The sequence below is a fragment of the Aedes albopictus genome, chromosome 1, assembly GCF_035046485.1.
Source record: "Aedes albopictus strain Foshan chromosome 1, AalbF5, whole genome shotgun sequence".
In the NCBI taxonomy this organism is placed as follows: domain Eukaryota; kingdom Metazoa; phylum Arthropoda; class Insecta; order Diptera; family Culicidae; genus Aedes; species Aedes albopictus.
Genome location: NC_085136.1, coordinates 199,009,191 through 199,025,199, shown reverse-complemented (window position 1 = coordinate 199,025,199; position 16,009 = coordinate 199,009,191). Strand labels below are relative to the sequence as shown.

The window sequence follows — 16,009 nt, the reverse complement described above, 5'->3', positions numbered from 1 at the left end:
TTTTCGAACCCTCTAAACAGAATACCACAAGAATACCCTCTTCGAATGAGTGTAATCAGTATCGTACCTTTTAATTCCGCTCTATGTTGCTTATCCTTTGACAGATACGCGTATTTCGACAGCCACTTGTAATCTTCCTCAGTGTCAGTTATTCAGTGGATAACTGACACTGAGGAAGATTACAAGTGGTAGTCGAAATACGCGTATCTGTCAAAGGATAAGCAACATAGGGCGGAATTAAAAGGTACGAAACTGATTACACTCATTCGAATACTAACACATGTTTCCTTGTTTCAAAATTCATCTAAGGGGTGATACACAAATTATGTCACGCAAAAATCGACCTTTTTCAACCCCCCCCCCTACTTATAACTCACTTTTTGTATGGGACGTCTCCAATTTTTGTATGGGTCGTCACGTTCGGCCAAATGGCCCGGAACCGTCTTCGACGAAGTTTTTTATAATGAGCTGATCATTAAACTAGCAAGAACTTGCAAGTTCGCAGCTTATCCGCATAGGTGGTCTATCTATCTAGTTTTATATCTTAGGGACTTAGCGTCTTCTAAAAAGTTGTTAGTTTTGACAAAATATACAACTCTTTCTCAGACGTCAGAATTCCACAACCTATTGTTTGGAGTTATTTGAAAAATATTTTTATGCAATTTAGTATCATAATTTAAATTTTATATGACTCATTTGGGTATAATAATGGCCATTTTTTTCGAACTGGTTCATTATGCAACTGAAATGAGTTGCATAATGAAAAATAGTTGTATAATGTTCATAATGCAACTCATTTGAGTTGCATTATGAACATTATGCAACTCAAATGGGTTGCATTATGAAAAAAATCATTGCATAAAATTTTGTATGGAACTCGTTGCAAAACTCGATTTTTTCAGCACTCTTCGTATTTATCTAACTCGGCAAGCCTCGTTAGATAAATGTACGACTCGTGCTGAAAAAATCAACTTTTTGCAACTCATTACATAAATAACTATTTTGCAATTAAGTTGCAAAATAGCTCACTTTTCACACGCGAGAATAATACTAAAATGGTAGATTTTTCGATACTAAAACAAGTGTGCCGAAAAGTATGTACTACTTTTCGGCACCCTTAAAAGTGCCGAAAAGTACCACTTTTTGGCACTTTTGTTCGTATACACTTTTGTCAAGCTTCCGTGAAATTCTTGGGATTTCTAAGGGAACATTATGCCGGGACCAGATTCTACTGGTATTTCCACGTTCATTGAGCAGCGGAAAAAACTGTTATCGTTGACCTACTATGGTCCACTGCACGAATTTATGCCGCCCTGCTTACTCTCACAGAAAATTTGACGTTTGAGAGGTGCCGACACAGCTCAAACGTCAAATTTCGTGTGAGAGTAAGCAGGCCAGAATAAATTCGTGCAGTAATCCATACCGGAAAATCCAAATTCTTTCGCGAAGGTTTGTCGCACTGATTTCCAACGGCTGCCCGAAAACTTCTGACACCCAACTGTAGCACTGCCTACCTGATCGAAAAACGTGCTCCAGCGCGGCATGGATGCTCACACGTGGTACCTCTTCACGTACCTCTTGCAACATGGTTGTGTAGCTAGAAATGATCCAACTCAATGGATTTTTTTATAATTGCAAAAAATGTTGTATGCAACTTGTTGCATAAATAACTATTAACCTTCCAGGACGCGCGCCATCAAACAACCGAAACTGCACCGCGCTCGCGCTGTATACGAAAAGCGACGTTTTTTGGTAGGTACTGTTGTACTTTTTACAACAGCGCGCGCTCTGAAGGGTTAAATGGTCAAACATCAGTTTTTGAGCTTATTTTTGTGTGTTTTACGGGAAACTATGTGAATATATTTTGATGCAGATATGTCAGTTTAAAACTTTCGGACAGAAGTTGGGAAATATTACAGGCCAAACATTTCAATAAGTCCTATCTGCATTTGAGAGGCTCTCTTCGTTCACTTTCTCTTTCAATTTTTGCAATGTAATGGTACACTTTTCAACTATTTTTGCAGTATAAATCAAAAGACTATTGTTTCGACCATCGTTCAATGCAAGGAGACAACCATAATACAAATAAACAGCTGAGATATTAACGAAAGAGAGGGAAACCAAAGAGAGCCTCTCTTCTGCAGATTGGACCTTTAGATATGTTTGGCCTGATTACCATTGGAAATTAGGGGAAACAAAAAAATCTAAAAATGCAGTAATTTCCAAATTATAATACATCCACCTCAATACATACTATACGAATGTCCTGCCAAAAATTTGGAGAGGTATATTTTGGTGTTCTCGATTTGATCATTTGTAATTGTATTAGTAAAAATAATGCCAGCGTCTAACTTTTGACCGGGATACTATAAAGATTTGGTTTCTTCGAGAAAGTTGTTTGTTTTGACATAAGAAACATCTCTTACATAGACGTCAAAATAAAACGGCCTACTATATTTGAGTTATTGGTAGATGTATTTTTTTTCTGAACATTTACTCAACAAAAAAAATCAGTATTGCTTTTCTTGTAATAACCCGAAAACAGTAGGCCATGGAATTTCGACGTATAAGAAAGAGTCATTATTATTAGTTATTTTGTCAAAACAAACAACTTTCTCGAAGAAATTAATTCTCTATTGTCGCGGTCAACGCTGGAACCACTTTTACTAATACTATTACAAAAGATCAAATATCTCAAAAATACCAAAAAATGTTTCTCCAAATTTTTGACAGTATGATTGACTCGTACTGCTGGAAATTTCAGGCTGCGATTTTTTGCGCTTTGTAAGATGTTATGATTTGAAAATAACACCATTTTTTAAATTATTTTGACTTTCTTCGATTTTTTTATGTTAATATTCTACCAACTTTTGTCCGAAAGTTATTATTCAACACATCTGTACCACGAAGATATTTTAATTTCCCATGGTAACCCGTAAAACGCCAAAATAAGCTCAAAGAACTCATCAGGTATCAATGTAGGTTGGCTCCAGAGGCACGTTCTCCATTTGTGCCATTTAAATTTGTCCCAAAACTGTAGGCTGTGAAATGTTGACGTCTAAGAAAGAGTTGTTAATTTTGTCTAAATGAACAACTTTGCCGAAGGCGTGAAGTCTCGAGAACCAAAAACTAAACAGTTAGATGATGGCACCACCTATGCGGCTAAGTAGCGAACTACAAATTTCTTGGCAATCAATGCCCCTGATCATCAAAATAAAAACTTTGTCGAAGACACCATGTGTCGGAAATGCTTCGTTTGACAGTAATTAATTTTGTCCCGCTAGATTGCGATCCTGGCCCTTGGTGACAGTGCTTAATTTAATTAGGGTAAGAACTCAAAATTTGAACTAGTCAAAATGTAATCTTAATTTGAACCATTTCGAAATTCATTGAAATGACGTACTTTTTGGGCAAATATTGTCCCGAAAAAGATGTTAAACAGTTTTCCGTTATATAATCTGATAACATAAGCTTTAAAAGCATTGAAAAAAGCGTTTTTGCCATCGAAAATAAGCAATTGAAAAATCACTGTGATTTCACCTATTTCCCCCCAGAGAAAGCCCATTTTCGGTGCACCCATACAGCTCATGCATTGCATCACACGCAATAAGTGAATACGTCAAATGAAAGCTTATTTATCATAGAATCGACCAACTGAATAATATTCCGCATCATTTGTCATAAACTTATCAAATTTAAGTGATTCTTACTTGGACAATGTTATCTTAAGTTGAACCATTTGTAATCTAAATTTGAACTAGTAAACGGGGGTGAGCTTCTAGTGTTGGCCTGTAGATTGCGCTAGTGGTTGCTTTGTTTACTCTTGGGGGATGAAAAATTCCAAATTTAGTTTCCAAATTTCTTAAGAATTTCGAACATTCTGAGTTGAGATTCCACTGCATAATGAAAAATAGGTATGAGAATTAGCAGATTCATGTGATTTTTAATTGTTTAGCATGGAATTGGCTGTTTTGTGAGTTGCTAGAGCTGCTGCCGCCAGTAGTTCAAATTAAGATTAAAATTGGTTTAAATTATGATTACGATGGTTCAAATTAAGATTAAAATCATTGTTGATGAAAAATCGAATATTTCAATGAAATTCGTTGCAAATACAAACTTTTTACCATTTAACAGAAAGCTTATATCCGTGGCTTTCATGTACATACGATTTTGCCGTAATAAATTATTTTCATGTGGGAGAAAAAATTACTTGAAATTTGCACTGCTTCAGAAAGCCGCAATTTGGTTCAAATTTTGATTACCTACCCTAGTTTTTTTTTTTTTGCAACTCAACACTAGAAATTCTATGTTTATACTAGCCGTTTTAGTAACGAAACGGTCTACTCTTCCGTACTATATCAAACAATTGCATTATGATTCATGCGATTGTTTGATCAACAACCAAAGCTTCCACGGTAAGGACTGGCAAATTGTGACGGTTACACCAAAACTCGTGTCTCGTATGATCGAGCACGTGATCGTCCCTATTGAATCACCACGAAGCACGATGGTACTGATGAAAATGATCATATTCAAGTGAATGTTTTTTTTTTGTCATTGCAAAAATTGTTGTATGCAACTCGTTGCAAAACTCGATTTTAACAGCACTCGTCATATTTATCCAACTCGGCAAGCCTCGTGCTTTAAAAATCATCATAGCAGTTCATGGTGCGCGCTTGTTTATAAACTATGTAGATCAAATTTTCAGAGGCTGTTTTCGAAGCAAACACCCGAACATTTGTATGGAGCGTATACTTTGGCTGAACTCAGCTTCCTTCTATAAATAGAAAATTCGCTATGTATTTTCAGTATCCTTTCATCAGCTTTCATCTATTGGAAGCTACTTCAGTTCTGGGCTCTTTCTAAGTTGGTGAATGGACTAATGAAATAAAAATGCTTGCAAGGACTTGGTCAGGTGTGTGGAGCTGAGTGGGTCTATGGCATTGTAGATAGTAGCGACAGTAGTAGTAGGATAGACATATTTAACTTTGCAACTCCATCCAAGTTTTGTGCAAGTGCTACGTTACATGAGTCTATCGCAATTTGTGTTGGTTTTACCGGATCCCTATAAACTGAGTAATGATGAAAGTTTGAGAGCATGAGGACTTCAAAGTGATCATTTTTGGTTGATGAGAGGAATCTGTCACCCACAAAAGTGTTTTAAATGAGTGTGAATAAGCGTGTTACTGATGCTGATTCTATCTGAAGCAGCTTGAAAAAATCTTGCCGTATTGCCGAGAATAAATCCACCGATTGTCCGTGATAAAAGGACAATGCAGAGGGCTCCAATAAGAATCAAAATGGTGAGATCTTTCTGATTTTTTTTTGTACATATTTATACCCATATCAGTTACATTCAAGTATTAGAGGTAATTGTTTATTTGGGGAGGGTTGGATACCATAACTTTTGATCTCGTTTCAGAGAGCGGGTATAGGCGCTTAAGCCTAGCCTTGAGAGCCAGGGCATACGGGGTACATACCGTTGTCCCATCCCAGGATTCCAAAGGACATGGAGTGACATTAACATTCTTAGCATAGTCACTCCCAACGATGCGGTACATTATTATCACTTTTCAAGGAACGGTTGGTACGAGATGTCCCCGTTTTCTAATTTCAATAACAATAACAACGCTGCACAGTAGGCCTGGCCGCTTTAACGCTTGTAATGCATCTCTGATGCACTGCAACCATTAATAATGACATGATAGGAGTAGTCGATTCTATCATTTTCCAGGATTTTTTCAATGAATGGCTGTGTATGTGTAGACTAGACTAGACTAGACTAGTATTCATGCTATGCTACATGCTAAATGGGAAAGATTGCCTTATGTTTTTGAACAAACCCATTAGTCTACACAGTGGGCCTGGCCGCTTTAATATTTGTATCACATCAACGCTGATATGCTGCAAATATTATTATGCTTTTGGTTGAAATCCGAAGTGACCGGCGGTGCGAAAATTGATTTCTAGCCTACTAAGAAATGTCGCAACTCAATTTGGATTAGTGCATATTGTCGGGCCGCCACCAAACCGGACGTCGCACAATCAAGTCGCGACGCGACCCAACTCGCGACGTTTTGAAATCAAGTCAAAAATAGTGCGCATCCTTCCCGTTGTTGTCAGCAACACAGCGCACTAGATGCGAAACAGTTGCGACACTTGTGGACCAAGAAAATGACAATTTTTGATTGAATGTCTGACTTGATTCCAACCGGATAGACAATATTGTAGCTCGTAATTCGCCAGGCTGTTCGCAATGCTGTTTTATTTTGTATGGCGAGTTTCAAAAATTTTTAAACTCGCCATACAAAATAAAACAGCATTGCGAACGGTCTAATGATGCGCAACAGAAACAAATAGATTCATTTTTACTTCGCAGCTGCAACTTTGTATGCGCTTCTAGCCAGGCTTGTCCGCACTGAGCGCATGAAAATTCTGCTCTTTGGATTTACACCATCGAGCACATCATAAATTATAAATCTTTTCATCTTATCAGATAGAAGGATGTTGAAATATTGTAAATATCATTTCGAACTGTCAAAAAACCGCACCGCAGAGCCACACGGAGCGCGCAAAGAGATTTTCACCCAATGAGGTACAGATACAGGTGGCGCAGATAAACATTGCAAACCACTGGTTGTCTCTTTTGTTCTCCCGCTGATCAAATGCAACTCAATTAGTGACGTCACTAATTGAGTTGCATTTGATCAGCGGTAGAACAAAAGAGACAACCAGTGGTTTGCAATGTTTATCTGCGCCACCTGTATCTGTACCTCATTGATTTTCACCCGGGTGAAAAGGTGAAAACACTCTAGTGAATTTCACTTTGAATGGCCCGTGCGGCGCTGCGGTGCGGTTTTTTGACAGTTCGAAATGACATTTACAATATTTCAACATCCTTCTATCTGATAAGATAAATAAAAAGATTTCTAATTTATGATGTGCTTGATGGTGTAAATCCAAAGAGCAAAATTTTCATGCGCTCAGTGCGGACAAGCCTGCTTCTAGCGACGACTTCGGTTTGGTGGTGCGGCGATAATAATATTGACAAGAGAGAAGAAGTTATTTTGATATTTATTTCCAGGATGCTTTTCAATACTGGCTCTGCAAGCACTATATTAGTATTCATGCTATGCTGAGGCCATTTTACACATTAACTGGACACTTTACATAAAATGAATGCAATTCATTTGTGTTCATCTGCGCTGGGTTTGGAATGGACAAATTGTTGCGAAATACGCAAGCCTCGATAGCGCAGTCGGTAGCGCGTAAGTCTCATAATCTTAAGGTCGTGAGTTCGATCCTCACTCGGGGCAGTAACCTTTTTGTTCAGGATGCGTATGTACGTAGTATACTACATATATGTACACATGAAAACAAGAGTGCGTTTAGTAATTAAATTGAAAAAAAAAAAAAAGATAAAGGTAGGTACGGTACCAAAGAAAACACCAGCAACGTTAACGATGTGGTCTAGCAGATCTTTTCGATGCCATGTTCAGCATTTTTTTTTATTGTATAATTAACGCTAATAATGAAGGCCCCCCTCATTATAACCTTATAGTTTTTTGATTCATGTCGATGATTATTAGTTCATTGGACAACCGCACCTTTTTGATGTACAAAAAAAGATAGATTGAAAAGGAATCAATATTTTTTTATTAGCAAAGCACAACACTACTGATAAATCTGTGACAACATCTGTGCTCAACAAATGCTTATTGTATAAGTTTAGTGAGAGTACTGAGTGACAAAAAGTTAATCATTGACCCCGACGTGATTTGAACACGCAACCTTCTGATCTGGAGTCAGACGCGCTACCGTTGCGCCACGGAGTCTTGTGAAGTGACGTCCACAAATCAACTTTAAGAATATTAAAGCCCAAACATGAAAGTATAAAATTTTATAGAAATTTTAGAATTGTATGATTGTTTCACAGTGAATTGAAGATATTTGAGAAAATTTTCTTTATGAAATATGAATGATATAGCAAGTCTTATCATTATTTTAAATGAACTGCTCGACTACGTATTCATCCTTGTACTGTGACACAAATGAATGCTAAGACCGATACGTAGGTGAGTATGCTTAGTTTTGTGGTAGTGTGTATAAGTTATACAGGGAGTAAACAAAATGATCGGGACATGAAATTTTTAAACTTTTATATAAACAAACGTTCAACTATAGCAACAGCTGTTGTTTTTCAAAAAATGAGTCAAACATTTTCAAATGTTCACAGCTATTTGTTGAAGGATTGTTTGCAGTTCAGAAGGAATTTCTCAGCCTATCTTGAGGCATGGGAAATTCCTTATCTGAATTCGATCTCGCAGTTGCGAAGAAATGACAGTTCAAATGGTAGTCACCGTAAAAAGTTTCTGCCATGAACCGCTCAAGAAGTTTCTTGAGCGATTCCTTTCGAACATGAAACTGGGCTTAACGGTTGAGACTTGTGTGAGATTGGGCTATTCAAAATGAAGCTAGAGCAATTTGGAAGAGATTCTAAAAAAATCTGTGGAAGATTTTGTAAAGTAATTCCTTATTTCCTGAGGGAACCTCTTGAAGAAAAAAAAAAAACGCTGCAACAGCATGTGGAAGAATCAATGATTATAAGATTACTTAATCAACTCTTACTTAGTGAACTCTTGTAGTTTTCTATTGGGTATTTGCATGGCGTGAAATTACGCTATAGCTTTATCCCGAAAGGGTGCATGCGTTGAATAAAGAAGGAATGAGTTCCAGATTTATCTGATTACCTTGTTCTTTCTAAAATGCTTGAAACGCATTGTCGATTATCACATCTGTGATGTTCGTCTGGCTAACATGCCTAAGCATGTGAACTCACATGCCACCCAATTTGAGATGTCCACAGTGACTCTTTTACACAAAGTTGTATACTTTTCAAGAAAGCACTCGCTTTAGTTTTTGCATAGTTTTTGCTTGGGCGATTTCTTGAATATTCAGAATGCTTTCGATGACGTACTTTTCAATGTCATATTGAAAGTCGCATGACGTACCTCCAATGAGCTACAGGCTGTATACGCTTATGCGTTTTACAGTGCCCTTTTTAGGGCACTGATTACACTAGTTTACAAAATAAAACGAGAGTCGTGAACTTCTGTCAACGACCAAAATTTTAGAAGCACAATTTGGCACTGATTTCGAAACCGTACTTCAAAAAATTTCAAGTAGAATGGTTTTTGATTTTGAGCTTTATATCTTTTTAAAATATGGCCAGTTTTAGGGACGATCTCCTTAAATTTTAGCAGAATTTCCAAAAATATATGAAGAAATCATTTTTTTTTTCAATAATGAAAAAAACCATTGAAAAATTCTTTCTCATTGTTTGTTTGATATACCGTCAAGGCACCATTCACCGTGGATCTAAGAGGATTCGCGGCAAATAAGGGCTGTCATTTGACACCAGTCTAATAAACATTGTTGGTGCCGCTTTTAATTGCCTTCATTATAGGTTAAAATTAAAGCAATATCCACAGAAGTAGAAAAAAATTCACAAAATTTGGTGTTATAGTACAATTAGTAAAGGGTAGTAGGGTCGCCTAATTCCGTGGTAGGTCACCATTCACCGTGGTAGTAGGGACCCATTCACCGTGTATGAGAAATTTTATTCTACTTTGTTTAAAAATGATCAAAACAACCCAGCCAAGGGCATTTTCTTCGTTTAAATTCATTTCAAGTAATAACTTGCAAGATTTTATTAGAAAAACGAATGTTCAAATTTTCGATTTTTTTTTTCTAGATATATGGGACAATATGGGGTACGGTGAATAGAGACCATTGATTTTAAGGGTACCCATTTACCGTGCCTTTTTGTTTCAATTAAAAAGTACGAGTAATCGTACTTTCTTGTTAAACTTACTTCGGTAATGCAAAATACATAACTGATATGTGAATTTAATTGCTTCTTGATGGAATAAAAACGTTACTACATTTAGTTTATCGCTTAAATCACCTTAACGCAGTTTTCGTTTTTTCACTATGAATGCAGTGAACGGGCAGAAACCCGCTTCATGTAAACACACTTTAGTGTCAAAATGAGACTTTTAAATGTTTCTAATGAGCGTTTTGACATGGTAACAATTCATTAGTGTTGTATTGGTGAAATTGAAGGGAAATTGTCATATCATTCAATCATAATATGGAAATAATGAAAAAATATTCGAAGGCACACGGTGAATGGAGCCCCCACGGTGAATGGCGCCTTGTATCATATGCAGGCGAGTTACAGTAAAAAAAATCAGCTGAGTCGGAGCATTGATTACGGAAAATAAGATGTGTGCAGTGAGCGACTTTGCTTAAAAATAGAACAAAAATCGATTTCAAATCATCAACCTTGTATGAAAAGTCGAAAAAATTTTCGCTCTACTGTATTTTTTTTTCCTTCCCGTTTTCGAACTCAGGGCATGATTCTACACCAGAAATGATCAGCTTAACGAGTTCAAAAATGCTGTAAGCTAGTGTAATCAACACACATTCTAACACCACCATCTTTCTTCGGAATCAACACAATTAGACTGGCGAAAGGAGAATCACTTTCTTAAATTATTTTTTCACGTAAAAGTTCTTTAATTTCATCATATACTTTTTTTTCAGAATATGTTAGCCTTCTAGGTTTGAAGTGAAACTGAGTACCAGTTTTTGGAGAAACTGGCTGATTAGGTTTATCGGAGCACATGTAATCCTTGTTAGCAATTTTCATAAACTTTGCAATATGATCGCTGCTTACGTTTCCAACATTTTTCAATATTTCAGATTCTTCGAGGGAATTATTTGTTTTATTTCATTTTTGTTTCCATGCACCTCTTTTTGGATCACCGGTGTTCTAGAAATTTTAATACGGCTTCTCTCGATGCTCGTTTGAATGTCAGATTTCATTAAAAAAAAAACCCTTCCTATTAGAGCGCTGTACAATGATATTGTCGAATCAGGAACGACCAAAATTTAATCCTGCAATGGACATTCTGAACGCAAATGTTGATATTTAGTGAACCTAAAATAGTTAGTCGTGTTCCTCTGATACCCTTCACGGTGTGTTGAAACACGATTATTACCGCATTTTCATGAACCTAAAATATTTTTTCGTTATAAGTTAGCCTTAGCAGTATAGAAAAATATTCTGGAGGTTAAAAAATCTTTCATCAGGGAAAATGAAAATAAATTCGCTTTTAGTATTTTACCACGTGGTACCGGTCGGAAACTATGAGCAACCTTAGGGAAGATCGGGTAACCAACCCCGGTGGGAACTTTGGTCGTAGGCTGACAGGGAAGGGGGGGTTTGCTTCGGCAAACCTGAGCAACTGTTCTCCAGGAAGAGCGGCTCACAACAGCGTCTGATCCCCATGTTAGGGGCGGCTGATCTACGTCCGAGTGCCAGGGAAGGACTCTAAGCTCAACTGTGCACTATGGTCCTCCGGAAAGTAGGGGGTTGGTGTCAGGCCCTACGAGCCAGCCGTAAAAAACCATTGTAACGGAAAATCAGCAACAGAATAATACGAACCGAGACCAACGGCAACGACCCCAGCGAACAAAAAGAACTTGCGATTGGAAACTCGGTACGTGGAACTGACGATCTCTCAACTTCATTGGGAGCACCCGCATACTCGCCGATCTACTGAAGGACCGCGGGTTCGGCATCGTAGCGCTGCAGGAGGTGTGTTGGACAGGATCTATGGTGCGAACGTTTAGAGGTAATCATGCCATCTACCAGAGCTGCGGCAACACACGCGAGCTGGGAACAGCTTTCATCGTGATGGGTGATATGCAGAGGCGCGTGATCGGTTGGTGGCCGATCGACGAAAGAATGTGCAGGTTGAGGATCAATGGCCGATTCTTCAACTTCAGCATAATAAACGTGCACAGCCCACACTCCGGAAGTACTGATGATGACAAGAACGCATTTTACAGCTCGAACGCGAGTACGATCGCTGCCCAAGTCACGACGTCAAGATCATCATAGGAGATTTGAACGCTCAGGTAGGCCAGGAGGAGGAATTCAGACCGACGATTGGTAAGTTCAGCGCCCACCAGCAGACGAACGAAAACGGCCTACGACTCATTGATTTCGCTGCCTCCAAAAATATGGCCATACGTAGCACCTTTTCCCAACACAGCCTCCCTTATCGTTACACCTGGAGATCACCACAGCAGACGGAATCACAAATCGACCACGTTCTGATTTACGGACGGCACTTCTCCGACATTATCGACGTCAGGACCTATCGTGGCGCCAACGTCGACTCCGACCACTATCTGGTGATGGTCAAACTGCACCCAAAACTCTCCGTCATCAACAATGTACGATACCGGCGACCGCCACGGTACAACCTAGAGCGACTGAAGCAACCGGATGTCGCCTCAGCATACGCGCAGAATCTCGAGGCCGCGTTGCCAGACGAGGGCGAGCTCGATGAGGCCCCTCTAGAGGACTGCTGGAGTACAGTGAAAGCAGCCATCAACGACGCAGCCGAGAGCACCATCGGGTACGTGGAACGGAATCGACGGAACGAATGGTTCGACGAAGAGTGCAGAACGGTTTTGAAGGAGAAGAATGCAGCGAGGGCGGTAATGCTGCAGCAAGGGACTCGACAGAACGTGGAACGTTACAAACAGAAGCGGAAACAGCAGACCCACCTCTTTCGAGAGAAAAAGCGCAGCCTGGAAGAAGCGGAGTGTGAAGAAATGGAACTGCTGTGCCGTTCCCAAGTAACACGGAAGTTCTATCAGAAGCTCAACGCATCCTGCAACGGCTTCGTGCCGCGAGCCGAAATATGCAGGGAAAAAGACGGAGGCCTTTTGACGGACGGACGTCAGATGATCGAAAGGTGGAAGCAGCACTTCGATCAGCACCTGAACGACGTGGAGAACGTAGGCACGGGAGCCCACGGCAACGGAGGAAACGACGACGCCAGTGCAGCGGAGGACGAAAATTAACCAACTCCCACGCTGAGGGAAGTTAAGGATGCCATTCACCAGCTCAAAACCAACAAAGGAGCTGGTAAGGATGGTATCGCAGCTGAACTCATCAAGATGGGCCCAGAAAAGTTGGCCACCTGTCTGCATCGGCTGATAGTCAGGATCTGGGAAACCGAACAGCTACCGGAGGAGTGGAAGGAAGGGCGACCATTTGGAATGTGAGAACTTCAGGGCGATCACTATTTTGAATGCTGCCTACAAAGTGCTATCTCAGATCATCTTCCGTCGTCTGTCACCTAAAGCAAATGAGTTCGTGGGAAGTTATCAAGCCGGCTTCATCGACGGCCGGTCGACAACGGACCAGATCTTTACCGTACGGCAAATCCTCTAGAAATGCCGTGAATACCAGGTCCCAACGCATCACCTGTTCATCGACTTCAAAGCGGCATACGACAGTATCGACCGCGCAGAGCTATGGAGAATCATGGACGAAAACGGCTTTCCTGGGAAGCTGACTAGACCGATTAAAGCAACGATGGACGGTGTGCAAAACTGCGTAAGGGTTTCGGGTGAACTATCCAGTTCATTCGAATCTCGCCGGGGACTGCGACATCGCTCTGGAAGGTGTGATGCGACGAGCCGGGCTCAACAGCCGGGGAACGATTTTCACAAAATCCGAAGAATTTGTGTGCTTTGCGGACGACATGGACATTATTGCCAGAACATTTGGAACGGTGGCAGAGCTGTACACCCGCCTGAAACGCGAAGCAGCAAAGGTCGGACTGGTGATGAATGCCTCAAAAACAAAGTACATGCTGGTAGGCGGAACCGAAAACCACCGGATCCGTCTGGGTAGTAATGTTACGATAGACGGGGATACTTTCGAGGTGGTGGAGGAATTCGTCTACCTCGGATCCTTACTGACGGCTGACAACAACGTGAGCCGTGAAATTCGGAGGCGCATCATCAGCGGAAGTCTGGCCTACTACGGGCTCCAGAAGAAACTGCGGTCGAAAAAGATTCACCCACGCACCAAATGCACCATGTAGAAAACGCAAATAAGACCGGTAATCCTCTACGGGCACGAGACATGGACCATGCTCGAGGAGGACCTGCAAGCACTCGGAGTTTTCGAGCGACGCGTGCTAAGGACGATCTTCGGTGGTGTGCAGGAGAACGGTGTGTGGCGGAGAAGAATGAACCACGAGCTCGCTGCACTTTACGGCGAACCCAGCATCCAGAAGGTGGCCAAAGCCGGAAGGATACGGTGGGCAGGGCATGTTGCAAGAATGCCGGACAACAACCCTGCAAAGCTGGTGTTTGCAACTGATCCGGTTTTTTACAAGAAGGCGTTTAGCGCAGAGAGCACGATGGGCGGACTAGGTGGAGCGTGACTTGGCGAGCATCGGGCGCAACCGAGGATGGAGAGCGGCAGCCACGAACCGTGTATTATGGAGAAATATTGTTGATTAAGTTTTATCTTGAACTAGCTGTCCCGGCAAACGTTGTCTTGCAAAGCTGTGGTGATTTGACAACTGCTGAGCTCATAACATCACCGCACTCTAGATTGGTTTCAATTCGATCGTGCTGATTTCCTTCCCAGGTCATAAAAATCAGCATTTTGTCTATTGTCTTACATTTTTTGTTCATTTTCCTATCTTTTTTTTACATATAAACACAGCCACAGAATACGAATCTTACCATGCAAGATTCATTCTGATCGGTTCAGCCGTTCGTGACTTTTGTTGCCTCAAAGGGAAGTCAAACTCATTTTTATATATATAGATAGATAGATAGATTTGATGTAATACTAAATAAATGAATGAATTTTACCACTTTCTCATACAATATGGTATTACATACGCAAATCTGATAAACCTAAACTACGCTAGAAAAAGTTCCCTTTCTAATAATAAATTTGAAATTATTTATAGAGAAACGAATGTAAAAGTCTTTTAAATTTTTTTGGCGATCGTTTCGTGTGTTCAGCCCACTACAATCTGCCGAAAGTCATAAATCATAAAAGTTTAAATTCTTTTCATATATCTGGTACATAAACAGTATTGTGTTGTTCCTTGCTGTGCATGCATCACTCCAGATCGGGTGAGTAAATATTAAAGCATAATAGATCGCGTTCGCTATACTCCATTGCACGGTGACGTCATCAAGAAATCGCTCTCTTTCTCTCCTACGGAGAATTAGAAAACAACAGGACCAACACCTGTCAAATTTGACAGATACTGGTCCTGTTGTTTTCAAACTCTCCGAGAGAGCGAAAGAGGTGGTCTATTGTCTCGCGCGGGAACGAAAACAATAGATGCGCGGATGCTTAGCTCTGTGTTGTTTCATGTTGTGGATGTAAATGGTTTGGACTATCATTGGTTTGTGTGGAATGGGCTTAAAGCTTCTGCTCCCTAATGGGGTGGAGACGCGCGACAGGATTTATTTTATTAGACATGTTTTCGTATAGAAAAGTGGTCGGTTGTGCGTGGAAGTTAGTGTTCATTGAGCCATTGTCAGATCACATCACCAACCATAGGTGACTCCTAGAATTGACAATGTACCCTACCCTTCTAACAAAAATTCCTTCCCAAGACAATCGTGGAGACACTGGGATTTCCGGTCTATATAACAACGGTTGTCTTACTAACAATCCCTTCCCTCTCGATGACCGTAAGGACGTGGCCAGCGCCGTTATTGGCATTACTTGTGAATTCTCGAACTGTGCACATTGAGAATAGTACGCTAGTCCCAAGGCCTATTCATTATTTCCTTGTGCAATTTCGATTGCTCTGGTCAATCACGAAGTAGCAACTACGAATTGTGCGGTCATCTATGCTCATGCTATGCTATTACAAGTTTTATTTTTGTGTTAAATGTTGTATTTTATTTGTAAATATTCCCCTAGTATTAATGCACATTTATAGGGCCCTGGCAGAATAGAGGCCCGTAATCCTATTTCGATTGCCAACATTCAGGCAATTTTGGGCAGCGATTAAGTACTGGAGATGTAAATCTTTCCCTGGCACAGACTTCAAGTTTTAGTGATGAAACCCGAATCGGGATGCCCCCTTATAATAAT

At 40.3% G+C, this 16,009-nt stretch overlaps 2 non-coding genes across 2 annotated transcripts; one reads left to right on the top strand and one right to left on the bottom strand.

Annotated features, from left to right (window-relative positions):
• Positions 1-7,243: 7,243 nt before the first annotated feature.
• Positions 7,244-7,316, top strand: Trnam-cau (transfer RNA methionine (anticodon CAU)). Its single transcript has one exon. It is a non-coding gene; the product is annotated as a tRNA-Met (tRNA).
• A 447-nt stretch (positions 7,317-7,763) lies between these two features.
• On the bottom strand, positions 7,764-7,835 carry Trnaw-cca (transfer RNA tryptophan (anticodon CCA)). Its single transcript has one exon. It is a non-coding gene; the product is annotated as a tRNA-Trp (tRNA).
• Between the last annotated feature and the right edge of the window lie 8,174 nt (positions 7,836-16,009).